This window comes from Formica exsecta, unplaced genomic scaffold, assembly GCF_003651465.1.
Source record: "Formica exsecta isolate Colony F162 unplaced genomic scaffold, ASM365146v1 scaffold47, whole genome shotgun sequence".
NCBI lineage: Eukaryota > Metazoa > Arthropoda > Insecta > Hymenoptera > Formicidae > Formica > Formica exsecta.
In genome coordinates, this window is record NW_021851936.1 from 2,377,885 (window position 1) to 2,392,519 (window position 14,635).

Below are 14,635 nucleotides of genomic sequence, written 5' to 3' on the forward strand. Positions count from 1 at the left end.
AAGAGTGGAAACGGACGAGGCGGTCGAAAGTTTTGAACATAACGAATTACTGGAATATTTAATGTATATACGTGATTTCGGATTTCGTTAGTGTGCAAAATAGTTTGGAACGAGGGATCCGACACTCGCTCGTATCAATTACCTAACTGCGCACCGCGAAGGGGACGCAAGAGTGGAGAAACGGGAAAATAAAATAAAATAAAAAAAGCAAGTATAAGGGCGGAGACGATTCTAGTCGGACCGCGCCATTTATCTATCTCGAACTTTTTAATTAATAACATCGCCGAGGTGTCTGCTCTCACGAAAATCAGAGCGACCGGCGTTTTAATCCTTATCCGAGATACATTTCGCATGTTCGCGGATTAGCCAGACTTAATTTGTTACACGGGAATGTGCGTTTTCGTGCCGGACGTCAATTTAATTATCGTCGCACCGCAATAGCAAAAAAAGAATACTTAACGCTAATTGCGTCCAACTGATTGCACGAGAAAAATCCTAATATATTTTACTTTTGTTTCTTGAAAGAAATAAGACCTCGCTTTTTTAGAATCTAACACGAATTATATCGTTTAAAAATTATTTTGTCTACAAACAAATTTTCTATTTTATATACATTGCTTCTTATTATATTATATAAATCATTGCTATATATCGCAGATATAAAATCAAAACTTACAATCTTCTATATTATAAAGTCTCTCTTATTATAAAAAATAATAGAAAAACTGCTAAATTTTTTTAATTCAAGATTTGGTTAAAAATGTTATTTTTTTGTTATATACTTTTACTTGGAAATAATGCACATTAAAATATATAATAAAATTCCTAATTTAATATTTTTAAAAAATGAGAATGCAAATTTTGTTTTTATTTTTTCACGTAAGTGATTCATAGCATAAACAATCCTGTCTTGCAGCAATAATGGAATCATTGACTGTTATTTAGACAATTTTTGTCACACTTTCTTCCCAAAAGTATCAGATAAATGAGAATAAGGGAAGAGAAAGTAGAATGTACGAATGCGTAATCATGATTGCTCTGATGCGTGACAAAAATATTTTTAGCAGCTAGAACGTCGCTGTTCGAAATTGCGTGGACCGGATACGAAACTTGGCTCCTGCGTTTCGCGCGCTCGCCCATTTTTATTCCCGCGAAATAACCTTAAATTCTGTTTGCCAGTCCTTTTTACACAAAGGGCCGGATATGTAGATCGGGCATCGGGGTCTTCCCCGTATGAAAGGCTAATATCGTGCCGCTACGTGTTCCGCGTGCGCGATGCCGCGATTGTCGAAGCAGGCAGCGCCGTAGAGACATAAGGATCTCGCGGCGCGAGAAGGAGACGAGCAGCCACTATAAAACCATTGCCTCGCTGATCATAGGAGGGACGACTGTATTCAAATCGTCTCCCCATGTATTTCGCGATCGAAGCCAGACGGAAAGATGGAGAGAGAAAAATAGAAAGAGAGAGAGAGAGAGAGAAAGAAAATGCGACGTATCTTTTTTTCATAAATCCATAACGCGAGTTATAAAACAACCATTTGACGATAGAAAATATCGGCGGGCAACCCTCGGGATGATTTGCTGATGTATCATTTTTATTACTGTATGAAAGTCTTTATATTGAATAAATTTCCATATGTATAGCGTAAATATCGACGCCTCTTGATTGCTATTGCGTATTGCGAGTTGATTTGAACAAATGTAAATATGTTAAGAGAGATGTCTGTAGAGAATATTTTATAGAATTTTAATTATCTATAATTAATGAAGAAAAGTTGTTAAACAAAACATTACAATTTGTCTACGACATATAATTTAATTATATAAATAATTTGTACTTTAGAAAACAATTAAAATAAGAAGAAAATTATATATTAACAAAGTGCAAGCAAATGTAATAAAATATACATCAAAATATAATCAACTTACTAATGCCTTTTCTACATTTTTTCCTTGCAATAAACCTGAATCATCTCTTCCTCTCGGGAAAATATATATCCGATCGAAGCACACATTCTAAAATAGCGGTGATGCAAGCGACGGAAGGGGGAAACGGGACAATCTCGGACGCGAGGCCGCAAGCTCTGATGGTGGAAATGCAGTTTCAATGTGAATTTTCCGCGTGTGCTGGAAGCCGGCTCTGCTCGACTGCCCACGACGAGATTACTCGTCGGCGTCGGCGACGACGACGACGACGACGACGACGTCGACGGCGCCCCGTTTTCTCCTCTTCGTGGGCGGTAGAGGCGACTCGTATAGTGCTTTTCGGACGGAATAAGCGGGGTAGTAACGTCTGGAGCGGACAGATCCCATTCCGGATTGCAGATCTGCCACCCGCAACCCGCCCAACCCTGCGCCTGACCGCGGATCGGGCGCAAAAGTTTGCCTCGCTCTCGCTTCGCTCGCCGCACTTTGCAGGTGAAACAAGAGATCTCGTCCGGAAGAGAATTCCGATATACACTGCCCGCTGTATTGGCGCGACCACCACCGATATTGCTAGATGTTAATCGCCGCAATGTCTGTATACCACAATAATTTACAAAATATCATATAGTAAAAAGTTGTAGTGATAAAGATAAAAAAAATCTGAAGAGAGAGGAAATATTTAACATTCAATATTTTTATATTAAATACTAGCTGGCGTTTTTTTCTTGCGCGCTTCGGCGCTTGGTATGTGGTTGCGAATTTATGAGGATGAGCAAATATAGGTCAATTACAATTATGTAATAAATGAAACAAATTTCATAAACTTTCGAAATTTATAAATTCAAATGTAATTCTACCATAATATTTTGAACGAAATAACTGTAACGTGTATTGAAAACGTTTATAAAACGTTTTTGACAGATATGATAAAATTATTGTTGATCTTGTACAACTCCTAAGATGTCTAGAAATATATTGGTGAAGGTTTCATCAAAATCAGTTATGTAGTTTTTACATTAAATTAGAATATAGAGCGTGAACGATGTATTTTTTTCCGTCTTCACGCACATTCTTCTTTACTACTAGGCTCCTAGTTGCAGCGATGATATATAGCTTATGTTACTCAGGAAGATCTAAGCTATCCACCAGTAAAAGATTTTTTCAAATCGGTTCAGTAGTTTCTGTCCGACTTCACGCACATTCTTCTTTACTACTAGGCTCCTAGTTGCAGCGATGATATATAGCCTATGTTACTCAGGAAGATTTAAGCTATCCACCAGTAAAAGATTTTTTCAAATCGGTTCAGTAGTTTCTGAGATTACCCCAAACAATGGAACAAACAAACAAACTTTACCTCTTTATAATATATTGTAGATTGTAGAAGTGTAGATATATATTTTTTCTAATACTTAATATTTAGTATCTATATAATCTATATTTGATATCTTATATCTCTTTAAGGAAGTAATAATAATATGAATCTCCATTCATCATTATCTATATAAGAGACTAGAAATCAGCCGTGTGATTTGAATACGATAAAATGTATGATTTTACGAGCACGACTTCGCGTCGCAGAAAAATTCCATTTTCGCGGCGCGAGTCGCGCGAACTGTCGGATCGCGACATATAAGCGAATATCGGCGGGTATTGTCGCGCGTATAACTTTAGCTGTCAACAGTTTTACGATCCGGCGGGCTCTCTTTTCCCGTCCTTGCCGAAATCGACGATTCCTCCCCTCGTCCTTTCCGGAAGCCGGGCACCGTTCACTTATCATCCATCTCTCGGCGAGTGCATTTCATTTTCGCGAACCGGAGTATACCAGAGCGACTGCGGGAAAATTTATGAACAACCCCATCGCGAGGGAGGGAACTGCGGGCGCGAGATTTCGCCTACGGCGAAAAATACGTGCCACCGGTTTTACACGCCGGGTTTTACGATCCTACGTGGCCGCGGGACAAGTCGGGCGGTAAACACATTCTGTGCAACGGCGGATTTTTTCGACTGTCGAAAATAAAGGTTATTAACCCCCGCGTGCGCGAGATTTACGACGACGAGAACGAAACGCGAAGAAAAACGGATGCTGAGACGCGTATCATGGGAGATATGCGGGTTATTTGTAAATCTAACGCGATACGATTATATTGTAAAATTATGTTGACGCGAGATAAAATTCATAGAATAACAGTATGTGTAAATATACGAAGCAAGGACGCACAGACAAAAATCGAATTAATTAACTCGCACGCGATGCCAATAACAAATTTCTAACCACGATGGTGTTTACAACAAGGAGAGAAATTGCTGAAACTGGCAAGTTTAGATTTCCCCGACCGACTGAGCGGTACATCGGGTATACATACAAATACGAGGAACAGGCACGATCTTATATCCTGTGGGAATATAGCAATCTTGCAAATATTTGGATGAATTACACGTACAATGTGCGTCGCGAATCACGTTGCGTAGCTCAATCATAAGTCAAAGTTTGATTCTATCACGTATACATATATATAACACATTTATCCATGTATGTGTATATTCTTAGCAAACTATATATCTGAAAAGTACGAGAAATACAATTATTTCTCCTTATATGCTCGCATAAATATTGCGAAAACAGTTGCGGAGAAGTTTTAAAGATGAAACATCATGTCATATATCGCACCAGCAGAAGAACAGCTCGATCATATTTGCGGATGATATTGACCAGGGCTGTGTCACACCCTCCAACAAATTTCATATTTCCTCTTCGGGAGTATCTTCGACCCCGTAACAACTTAGAGCTACGAGATCGACACGAGTTCTCTCTCTCATACATTATTTTCTTTCCTACGTGTGTGTATTCCAGTATTTACACACATAATCTTCATATTTATTCACGTTATCGCTCCGTGGATGTATAAATATTTTCCTCAATTAAGTGGAGAGAGTAGAAACGCTGGTATAATTATCTACGAACTTTACAAGCGCATATGCATAATTTAACGCATCGTATGTAGAATAGAATTACATTTCATTATCATACAGCCCATTTTGTTATGTCAGGTTGTTACTCTCTATATTCATATATTTAACTATAAAAAAACCTCACAAAGGTAAAAAAAGATACGCCAAGTATATAAAAAAATCCCAACTTATATGCAAAAAAAGTTTAATATTTATCCTTAAAAAATAACTTTTAAAATCATTTTTCTTTTAAAAATAATTTTCATACAAAATAAAAAACTAAAAAATGATTTTCCTCTACAAAATAACTCTAAAAAATAAAAACCTTTAAAAAATCAAAACTAAATATGAAATCAAGTTAACTAGCCAAGTACATAGAAGCAGTTCAGTTTGTGAGAGTTTGTAGTTTGAAATAGTATTTGTTTGATAAAATCAGTCTTGCAGTTATAGAAATATTATAGATTCTCTCGAGAAAATTAAAATGCATTTTATTTTTGTGAAATTATTACTCTCTATATTCATATATTTAACTATATATTTCTAATATTTTACTTAATACCATTAATATTTATAGTTATTTTATACAAGTTTTATAAATACTTTAAAATATATTTAATCCCTCTTTCAAATAAATATAATCAACGTTAAATATATTCAACGTTATTCTTAATCGAATCTTCATTTATTAAAAAAAACAAATTCAAATTTTAATAATTTGCTAGTACATAACTATAGATATTTCTCACAGAAATATTTGAAAAATTTTTAAATAAATTAATTTTGAAATATATAGATTACTATTAATAAAATAGATTAACTAAATTAATTTGCTTTACTGGATTATGTATAACCAGTTTTATTTTCTATTATTTTTAAATAAAACTTATAAGAGGAGAGAAAGAGTGCTTCGATATTTCTAAAGAAAAAAATGATTCAAAATTGGTGAAAAAACCAACAAGTCGAACAAAATTAATAATTATTCTTAAATATCTTGGATGTAACAAAGAGATAATATATCCATCACATTCTCTTAGTTGGAATCGAAATAGAAAAAAAATGTTAATCCTCCCTAAGGTTTGTAATGAATTACTATTACTAGAATCATTACTACAAAGTTGTAAATACAACCGTATTTGCTCTCTACGAAATTGCGCTATTTCTGCTCGTACAGCAATTAAGATAAACGACGTACACACATAGGAAGTTTACGAATGTGCAATGAACTCTCTCGACTATATATTTTATCTGTCTGAAAAAGAAAGGAACGCAACGCGGTGTCGCGTTTCTCGCTACGAGGCGATACGTTCGGTGTCGCGATATTGGCTGCACTCTGGCCCCAGCGTTGAGGGACCGCCTTGGCGTGGTTTGTTCTTGTTGTTGTTGTTGTTCGACAAACTGCTGCAAAATTACTAGCCGGCCGCCTCTGCGCTGACCGTGGCCAACGTTAACGATATTTGCAGCTGGACCGGTCGTGAAGTTCTTAGTGTAACCCTCACCCCTGCCGTCGTCTACGGCGGCAAAGGCCGCGCCACGGCTAATGGTCAAGTCACCGCGACCTGCATGACCACAAAGTGATCGCCTTCCTCACTTCCCGACTTCACGTAGGATATTTCCAACGTGAAGGCCTGGACGCGACAATAGAGAATAGCAACACTAGCAAGAGACACGTGTTGTAAATAACAAAACTCAAATGACGAAGATAAACTGTTCCTTTATCGTCCATGCCATCCTGTCATCGATCCTGTCGCTCGTATGGACAGAGTCAGAAGCAATAAAGCGATCAGCATAAATACGGAATTGATTGCAGACTCTGGAAAATGGAGAACACGCCGCGCATCTCCCTGGTTTTAATTTGATGCAAAGTACAAAAGCGAAGGCTCGTCTCGATCGCCGAATTACACCGTGGAAATCTCGGGCATAACAACCGATTAACGATCCGCGGCTAATTGCGATTGTGTCGGCTCGCCGAACTACGTCGAAGACGAGGAGAGATTAAAAAATGTTCCCGATATAAAAGCGGGAACGGCGTCGCGGCCGCGCCTGCAAGGCCCTAACGCGGCGGGACGGAGGAGAAAATCCAAGTAATTAACAACTTTTTGAAGCCAAGGGATAATCTCTGGACGGATTCCCTTCGTTTGGCTGAAAGAGTTTTCCCCGGCGCTAAGCCGTGACCATTTGGCCGGCTACGTCGTAGTCGTCCTCTCGTCTCCTCGTCATCGTCCTCGTTCTCGTCCTTTCCCCGAACACCGTGCTCCTCTCTCGTCTCTGCCACCTCCGCGTGTTTATAATTAAACTTTTTTTCCCCCTTTTAACCCTCCCTCGCCTCTGTCTTTCGTCATGGCCATCCTTAGTGATTCTAATTGTCGACAAACTTCCCCAAACGATATTTCTCTCTTTTTTCGAAGAGAAATATTTCAGGAACGATCAATCTCGCGGATCGCGTCCATCAATGTATAGCTATATATATTATATTATAATTCACAAAAATAAAAGTTTTCCTTTCTTTGCGATTGTCGTAAAGCGTCAGTTTTATCCACATGTATGCATTACAAAAGATTATTTTCCATCGCGAATCTGCATACAGATGCGAGCACACGATCGGACATAATACAAGTTAGCTAGAACGAAACGCAGCGAGCTTGCAAGTTTCCTAAGCGTGCTTTCAGAATAGTGTGGGCGAATTCGAAATTCCCGAATAATAACAGCCTGCGCAAATAATGACGGTCCATACGAGCCGCAGCTTTTCATGCAACGCGCGATGTTCTCGGGGAGAACTTTTAATACCACGCGCACATACGCGAGCTCGAAGCTCGTTGGCAGCTGCTTAGCTGTTTACCGTCTGGCACGTCGTCGACAGGGATTGTTCGTATCCTTCTCGCACGCGTGCACAAATCGCGCGCATATACGCGTGTACGTGCGAGCATAATGCCGCGCCCACAACGGCCGGCGAACTAGTTACAACTTTGGATATGTAATAGCGCGTGTAGGCGATTAGGCGGTCGACCAGCACTGCCAGGACCATCGAAGTGTCGGATTACAACTTTGCCTGTATTTCGTCAAAAACAGTTGCTACGCAGAATGGGTTATTGTTAAGCGTCACGGCGAACTCACTCTTAAGATACGTTAACGCAAATCGCATTGTCGCGGAAAATGTAATAAAATATATAAATTTTTATCTAAATAAAAAAGCTCTCTGCGAACTCTCTGAGTTATAGGTCTATATATAGAGATCATTTGGAGATGATTTTTCCTCAGCGAAAATGTCGAGAGAGGTCATTATATTTGACAAGTTTCCAATTTTTTTCCATCATATATCTTTGTAACTAAGTCTTAAATTAAAATTCTGTCTCTCTATTAAAGTAATTTCTATCTGAAATTAACTAAAGAATGTAGGTTTAATTTTCTATAAAGTTTAGTTTGTAAAAAACCTTCTTTTTGAATCGCTTATAATACGAAAATTATTGTGCCTTAACATTTTTGCTGAAGAAAAATTATCTTGAAATAATCTCAAAAATCCATTATTAGCAGGTGGTGCGATAGATCTGGGACACCCTGTATAATTATGTAAAATTATACCCTGTAAAATTATGAATAATTTTTAGAACAAAGAAATATGAAGAATTTTGTAATTAAGATAAAAATATAACTCTTTCTTGCACAAATCAAATATTAAATTGAAGAAAAATATTAGTTTTATTTATTACTTTCTATGCTTCAATTTTAACAGTCTATGGATTCCTTATCTTAAAATTATTTTTTTTTTTTGGTCCTCTCTACCATTCGTTTGTCGGTGCTGTTCGTTCCTATCGTATATAAAAAGGATTATTTAAAAATGCAAAAGAGACAGTAGTTCAAATAAAGGTTTGAGCCGACAAAGAAAAAAAAAACGCTTCTACTTTGTTAAAAGCGGAAACGCAACTGCAATAGCGTCGAAAAATCCGGCGATGCTTGGTTGCAACTTAAAGGAGATCGAACTCGATCGCAAAATTTCAAGAAACGATTTTTCCACGTCCACCGTTTCTGGCGTGCGTAAAAAGAAAAAGAACGCAAAAATCATGGCGAGATGGTATTCGCTGACAGGATTGTACTAAACCGACGTAGAAAGGGAGGTGCAACGAATAACGAACATTCCGGATAGAGGAGGACAGAGAAAACATCGCCTCTCACATCATGGATGAATAGCGCACGCCACTCTCAGGGAAACCACCCTCTCGACTCGCGCGTCCTTTTCGCCGCACGTGTATACACGCGTAAACGAACGAGCGGAACGGGGCCTAAAGGCAGATACGATTCACGCGACGCCACGACGAATGGCTCTCCCATTGTCGACTGGCTGTTAATTAGATATCTAGTCTTGCCGCTCTCAAATTCACCTTATACGCTTCGCGCTCGCGCTCGCCAGCCAACAATCATCACCACCACCCCATATTGTCGCCCGCTTCTACAGCAAGTCGGCGTCTACTATGCGCCCCGCGACCGATTACTGCCGAGACTGTGAATGGCCGTGCGAATGTTCGCGCGACACCGCGTGTTAATATCGCAATGGATAGTGATACATGACATAAATCCACGCGAGCTTTTACCGTCTTCCTATGCCTTCTCGAACTGTATAATACGTGCGAATTTGCTCGTAAGCATTGATGATTTTATTCATTCCAAAGATGACATGTTTAGTAAATAAAAGAATTGATAGCGTAAATAAATAGAAACATAGTATATTTAATTATAATTATTTAATATCCAAAATTATATATATGTATGTATGTGTTTATATTTGTAATTATATATATATATATTTGTAATTTTAATTTAGAAGATATAAAAATTTAATTGAAAAATCTTTCAGGTATTTTTATTCAAAATTCTAGGTAAAAAAAAAATATTTTAAAAATTCTTCTACTAAATTAAAATTACAAATCAGAATATATCATTATAATGATATGTCGAAAAAAGCGTTATTGATATTTCATCGAATATTAGCAGATATCTTTTTACCATTTGCTGTCATCAATTTTAATTAGCGGTTATTTTTAATTATCATCGTGGCGCGCATGCGTTTTTATCAAAAGTGCTTGGAAACAAGTGTTTTACGTTGCATCATCACCCAGGGCACCTTTCAAAGGACATCGTTGGACATTAATTGGTGCCTGAGATCTTTGTCCCTGAGCGCGATTCGTCCATTGTCGTTCTCGGCGAACATCCAGAGTCGTCCGGCCACGGTTCGGTGGTCACATTCACAGGATTAGCCAGGATTCGCGTGAACGCGGCCACACCACGTAATTGCGGTACGAATTTCTATAGGGTTACTCTGCGTAGGGCGCGACTCAGTATCCTACTTCCATCTATTACTGGTACTATCCTTTAGCGGGCCTCTTATTAGTCGATTCACGATATTCGACTTGATATCTAAAGCTGTCTAATGGAAAAGGTTGAAAATTGAGGTACTAAAGTAGCAATTAACGGTTTGATAATAACTAATGATATAAATATATTGAGATTTATAGTTTTATTTTAAAATACACAATTACTTGTTTCATTGTCGATAACATGCAATTAATAAACTATGCAATCTATTAATTAATACAAAGATTCAAAATCTGCGAGATATAAATAAATCTTCAGAGGATTTAAAAAATTTAATTTCTAATTTGGAAAATTTAAAAAATCATTTCTTTATCTGTATTTATACAAATAAACAGAATTTGGTCATTATTTTTATATATTTTATATATTTACATCGTGCTTAAAACAATTTATTTTGGTTGTGAAAAAAGATCAAAAATCTCTAAAGTAATTTGTGAGACATTATACTGTATCTGAAGCGAGTGAACTGAAAGTTCGAGGTAAAGAGAGTATTTGGGGGAACCTTAAATCGTGCTTAGAAAATGAGGGCGAAAGAAATCGGTAATCCGGCGCCCTTCGACGGTGATCTAAACAGTGAAATGAATTATATTATTTGCCATTCCGGGTAGAATAATTAAAAGACGGTATGACGCCCGTCGCGCTCTTTCTCGCTGCGAGAAGGGTGAAAAGATTGACAGTGAATTATTTAACTCTGACAATTAAGGGGATTTAACCATCCGCCGCCTGTGACTTTCCTCCATTCCCTATTCTCTCGATAATTTCCTTCGCGATGCAACGAGAGATTTCTCGAGAAACTGTTAGAAATGCGACCCATTACGTATTTACCAATCGTCAAATGTATTGCTTCTCGACGACTTTCTCATATTTTATTGCATTTTGTGTATTAAAAATTTGACTTATATTCTTGATCACCTTCCCATCTTCAGTTCGTCCCTCTCACATACACATTTATAAAATTCTATCAATTTTTTCGTCATGACGTTATGTCGATACCATGACGTAACGATGGCCTCCGAATGTTTCCGACTCTCTTTTTCTCCGCGCGTCTACCTCACCCCATATCATAATTACCCCATCTTGCCCCAAATATCAACCGTCGCTCATTCATCGTCGAATACGCCCGATGTAACTTCGAGGCGCGATCGATCAATTACCCAACGAGTGCGAATAATAGCCGAGGCTTTCGAAACGTGGTTCTTAATTACTGTATATAGTCATCGCGACCGCGACGAACCGCTCGTGCAAACACACGCACGCGCTTCACATTTCCGAATATTTAGTCCGTTTGTGCTGCTATCTTAGAGGATTATTCACAATTCAATATTCAACACGTGGTGCAAGTTTTAAATTATTTGGTTCAATAGTTAATGAGATACAGTTACGCTACACATACACACACACACACACACACACATACACACACACATACATCTGCAAGAAAACATAGTAAACCTGATGCGACTTTAATCAGCGTCGATGCGCCGCCACGATATGGCGTAATACATAATGAAAATTGATGAGATAATCGAGCGGGAGTCGTGAGGGCTGTAAGGGTGCAGAGAAATAGGATAATATCGTTTCGAAGGTACAATGACAACGAGCTATGAACGCTCCAAACGAGAAATTTTCCACAAGACTCCAACTTTCAAAAAAAAAAAACATAGAATCTTGGACCTAATTTTGTTCACAAACACGTTTTAAATCGCATTTGACAATTAAAAAATAAAAAATAAATTGCGTGAAACCATACAATCCATCGAAATTCTAACTATTTCTACAGAAAAGCAAACAATTATATTTTTTCCTGGTTCTGTAACCAGTTTCTTTTAAAAATGACATAACTACGGTTTTTTTTAAATTTTCTTATAATAGGTAAATAGATAAATTTATTATAATTTAAAAATTCCTCTTACAAGATATGCTATTTTTTAAATAAAGATATATATATATATATATATATAGGAACACTTGACAACGCGCCAACATTAAATTCAGCGTTAAATTAATGAAGTCTCCAACAGAAATGGTACAAATGATTCAGCAAGCCTAATCCTCTAAAGCAAGCCCTTTCAAAATTTGATTCACGTTTTTTTATGCCATCTGTATCTTCGAAACATTACTCTTTTTAAGATCCCTAAAGTTAAAAAGTTAATAAAGAAGTCCTGCAGCAATATCGAACAAAAGGATATCTTTATTTGTGATTTTTGTCAATAGAATACATCTTTGTATTGTATTTTGATTAAAATAAATCTAGATTTTATAATTACACAGTGTTTTGCATATTTTCAAATGGGTACCCAGTTTTATCCTACCGGTAGGACAAAACCGGGTATTTTGACTTCTCCAAAAAACCTTGTTATCCTTGGTAAACAAATATTTTTTTTTTTAACAACTAACCTTATTTTCTCATAGTTTAAGGTTCACTAAAGACTAATAACGGACGGCAAAATTTTTTTTACTCTCAGATTTTTTGTAGGAAGACAAATCCAAAAAGGTACCCGGTTTTACCCTACTTTCCCCTATATATTTAATTTTAATTATAAAATCTGCAACTAACATCTGTTATTTTAATATTACAAATTTCCGTTTGCCGAGAGTAGTCACTTTGTACAGATCATACTACAATGTTTGACTTTATTACAGCGTGATGTTATGACGACGAGCTTACCAGCACAGTAGTCGTTATCAATAAGCAAAACAACAAAAATACAAGAGCCGCGCGTGTCGATAAACCGACGGAACGGAAGGTTCCCGTCTAACGAGCACCTCCGCTGCGCAACTACCCTCTTAATTAATGCAACTTTTATTATTGTTTCCTTGTAACAATCCGACCGCACACGCTGCCCTCAATGTGCCCCAATCCTTTTTACGTCCTACCCTCGCCGACCCCCGAGCCGGCTCCCTCTCCCTTGAAACAAACCGAGAGCGTTCTGTAAGCGCGGAGCATCATTCAGGCAACTTTCGAAACGAACAGGTAGAAAACGGAGGAGGACATGTCCACCGGAGCGTGACTCGTACGCCGCGGACAAAAGTTGCTGGGGATATAAAAGCGACCCGAGACAAATACACGCGCGCGAGCATGGAAAGCACGTTATATTATTTTGGATCGCGAATTAATAACATACGTGTGTGCATCGCAATTCATTATTCCAATTAGTAATGTTTATTAATTCGTTCGGATATCGCATTATATTCACGTTAGAGAATTAAAGACGTCATGATTTCTCGACAGAAACGTTATATCTATATTAGACGTTGTAAACGCAGTGTCCAGAACTTACGGGCACTCTTTAATATACTAATTTCCCTCGATTGTGCGACATTGAAATTCACCGTTTGGACCGGCCAACCTTTCTCAAGTCGATGGAAATTTTGTTTTAATTTTATTTTAATGAAAATGAGCGACGGCGGCGTATTAATTTCGTCTGTAACACGGTTACAACGAGCCACTGGTCCGAACAACCGGGTAATTAAACCTGCTCGTCTTACCAGGGATCCGACAAACTTTTATTCGACGATTGAAAACAATCGTTCATAAGCGCACAAGCGTAACTCGCGAATCCCAATCCAAATATTTACATTAAGAGAAATGCAACGAAAGGAGTCTCCCAGCGAACTCTTCGCGATCGTATCGAATTCTATGGCCGACTGTAAAACATTGACACAAAACTATTATAAGGACAGAAATTGAATATTTAAATTACGTAACTTTATATCTTACATGTTATCGATAATAGATCTACCAGTCAGTTATCATAACTCGTAATGATACATGACAAATTTTGAAAACAGTGTTTTTTCCTATAAAAATATAAACACATATTTCTCAATTTCGATTAATTCCACAATCTCGAATATGATATATTATTTCTTATATCTTTTAATTATGTTTTTGATAATTTTAATATTTAAAAATCTCAAGAAATATATTTTTTATTCTAAAGAAACTTAAATCAATCTTTGACCGCAATTCAGTTCCAGAAAAAATAGTAATCCATTTTCCAGAAAGAAAAATAACAATAAATCAGAGCGTTTATTAAAAACCGTTTTAGCCAATATCTCATTATATAAAATAAACTCAAAAATAATTTAGCAGAAAAATTTTCGCAACAAGATCCCTTTCAAAGAAACATCTAACATATCCATCTTCCTTTTGGTTCGCGAAAATACGACGATCACGCATATCAATTCAGCTGATGAACGTCTATTTGCTTTTGGCACGCGACAAACGCTTCGAATAAAACGATAAGATTTTACGAACAGGGTCCCTTTTCAGGCGACAGTTTTCTTTCGATTCGCGGGCCATTCCCACCGGAGTCGGGACTTCGCGACTACGCGAGAAATTGAACGGAAACCGTCTACGCGACGCGAAAAAGACGTTCTCGTTCCCTCGCGA